The 3333-nt window shown below is 31.4% G+C and overlaps 1 long non-coding RNA gene across 1 annotated transcript; it reads right to left on the reverse strand.

Moving 5' to 3' along the window:
* Positions 1–418: 418 nt before the first annotated feature.
* Positions 419–3027, reverse strand: LOC141487202 (uncharacterized). Its single transcript, XR_012468260.1, has 2 exons — positions 2890–3027; positions 419–1085 (listed from the first exon to the last, which is right to left on the reverse strand). It is a non-coding gene; the product is annotated as an uncharacterized lncRNA (long non-coding RNA).
* Between the last annotated feature and the right edge of the window lie 306 nt (positions 3028–3333).

Here is a 3333-nt window from a genome sequence, read left to right on the forward strand (position 1 = left end):
GACTGCAACTGAGACAATCATATTCAGTTGCGTTGATGAAGTAATCTTAGAGAATAAAGTTGATACTGAAATTAGTTTCAATGAATATCTTATGAGGAGTACTTCGTCAACGCCGCTGACTTTCGTAGTTGCACTTGAAACGTTTGGAGTTTACCAAAGAAGACAACAGCAAAACCCAAAAACCAACCAAAACATTGAAGTCAGTCATGAAATCATACTACATGAGCTGTTGAAAATTATTGATGAAGAATGCTGAAATTTTCCCAGATTCAAAGATTGATTTTCATTTTTTTATAACTGGTTTTATTTTTCAGTTTGCAGTTGGATTATCCAGTGGAAAAAACTCCGTTTGAAACATGAACAACTGAAATACTTGAATTCCTATATTTAGTTCTGTGATCAGTTTTTTCAAAGAATATTTGATAAAGCTTCTGCCAAATATCTGATAAGGATTGTGTGATTATTTATATAGTTTTATTAATTTAATTAAATAACATTTATTGATCTAAAGGGTAAAACATGTTTTAGACAAGTAAATTGATGGATATATAGCCGTTACTATGTGGTAGAAGATCATTATGAAAAATTTAGATTTTAGACAAGTTCTATTGTGAAATTGACGTGATAGTCATTTTTATAATAAAAATAGGTATTTTGATATTTTTTATTTCTCAGTGAAACCGCTCCTGAACTTCCACTAAACATTTTTCCTAGTCCATCCTGTAGTATTCTACCCGATTCACACTCTGTCACAAAACATCCATTGGCAAATTCTAGCAGTATTCAACTAGAGAATATTCCTAATCCCATTTTGGTTTCAAATACTTGATGACATCCAGATTGAACCAAGATCATTTGGAGGTGATAATGTTCACATATCCATAACAATTCCAATCAACTTTGTTGATATCATTTTCAGCATTTTTGGGATGATGAGAGCTGCAGGTGGATGCAATACTCATCCCAAGTCAATTCAAGTTGGACAAATATTCCGCCTAATGTCCCTCTATTCTCTGATAAAACCGCCCAGGAAAAGTAATGTTAGTGGAGGAGAAATGATGAAATCCCTTCTTCATATTGGAGATCTGAAAGAAAAACAGCAAAAATTTATATTCTATATTGAAATAGAAAAAACTATCTCCGAAATTGAAGAGGACTTCTCAGGTATTGATGAAGCTTTTGCTTATTTCTGTGAATATGTTGCAAAAAAAATTAAAGGCAACACCAAATGTGGAGAATGTGTGGATTCGATATTGGAGAAGGGAAATGAAATATTCAATTCCCTCATAAGAAACAAGAGCAGAGGATTTTTATCATTACCATCACAAAAAATTAATAGCTTTCTTCACGATGTTGAAGCCACAATAATATCAGGTGTTTTTGAGAGGGAACTTAAAAGAAATTGCTTTCCAGTAATTTTAATCAAATTGTCAAATTTTTCTCCCAAAAATATTGTAGGTTGTGAACACCACAAGGAAGAATTGTTAAGAGAGGCACTGAGGGCATATTTGATCTCTAGATTGAATATCTGCTGTGCTAAAGAGCATAATGAAAGAGCCCTCGAAAATAAAAATTTAAAAAAATACAATTTTCTGTGAGTCAAATTTTGAAAAATCTGAAAATATCTGTTGAGATGTGAAACTCTCATCAGATGTATGTTTTTTTAAAATTTGATTGAATATTTTCAAAAAACTACCATCATAATTGATGATCACATTGTTTGAAAAAAAGAACTCTTTCACACACTCAATGTAAAAGGTTGTAGTGAGCAATTAAAGTATATCAGAAGACATTTTGTATTTGTATTCTAAAAGACGCTAATCTACTTTCATGCAGTCTGCAGAAATTCAACCTAGTGTTCTCTGAACATTACGGTATTTTACTTTTCGTGGGAACCTGAATATAAAAGAAATCCCATCACAAGGAAACTGGAAGTTAATTTACCACTGGTAAGGATATTAAATACAATTTCACCTCAGACTGATAAAAAACTAACTTAACTTTTGAACGGTTTGACGTAGAAACATGAAAAAAACGTTTGGGGGCTATTACCGATACTATTTTTTGAAAAATATGAAATTTTAATTGGCATGGGGGTCAAGTGTCAAATTGATCTATCAGTGATGACCTGCACATGCAATCATTGCAAAAAATATGACTCAATGGAATCAAATTAAAATAATAATAATGGAAGATATTTGAATTAAACTTTGTTCAATTTATGCTGGAACTGTAAATTTCAATAATTATAAATACAGAAATCTTATAAACTTTAATATACTTTTACAGACAATAAATAGTTCACATTCTTTCTGAACCAAAGAAGTTATTCAATACATCTGATGATCAACGGAAGGTAATTGACCATCTTACATCTATTGTAAATTAATAAATTTTGCCTTGTAATTTCTCTCAAGTTATTTGCAGAACCCAAAGGCTTGCATGACGAGTTCAAGGTGGGACTGTAGTGCTATTTCTCTTGAGTGATTTTCTGTACTTAACGAGATGTGTATGTATAAGAAAATCAATGTCCTGATTCATGAGTAGAACTGCTAGGTGTGATACACATACATCCATAGTCACTATGAGTAAATGTATTTTGGTTGAATATCTATTAGAAAACAGCTGTGTTTCTACTCATTACATTGTTCTTCGTATATAAACTGCTTATTCCAAATTTTATGCATCAATGAGGAAACTTTTTAATTATTAATTAAAAAAAAAAGGTTAAAAGTTGGTGCTTATCAAAATGATCTCTTAACAGGTAATCGAAAAGTTCGACAAAGAATTCACTGGGAATATTTCTTTGTAATCTAGTGAATTATTCAGTTTTTCCATTCCAATGCCATACTTAAAACATGTATTCAAGTATATAATCTTTATACTTACCACCTGTTTTGCGGAATTCGTTCCGATAAACAACCAATGTCAACTACATAATATCTGCCAACATTTCTTGAGTTGAAATATCAAGAAATTACACGAAATTTCTTCAAAACTTTGCTTGGGTTGAAACTTCAACTAATATTTCAGCAGAACTTGGACACTTTCAATTTAATACTGACAATTCGTCAATAACACTTAAAACACAAAAAATTCATTAACTCACTTTTTAAGTTATCCTAAAAGCACAGTAGGTATGAAAAATGAATGTGGAATTAAATATAAATACAAATACACCCTGTGTGGTCTTATGATTACAGTTTACTGTAATGACTGCTTGCGCCATCTGAAACGGCGTTGATCTCTGCTAATCAAGTTAGCCATAAATCCCTCATTTTACCCCAAACTTTTGCAGGTATGAGTAGATGCACCAGGGTTTTTAGACATCTT

This window comes from Leptinotarsa decemlineata, unplaced genomic scaffold (genome assembly GCF_025532065.1).
Source record: "Leptinotarsa decemlineata unplaced genomic scaffold, Ldec_3_MD MMD2_tig00078422_RagTag_RagTag, whole genome shotgun sequence".
Lineage (NCBI taxonomy): Eukaryota > Metazoa > Arthropoda > Insecta > Coleoptera > Chrysomelidae > Leptinotarsa > Leptinotarsa decemlineata.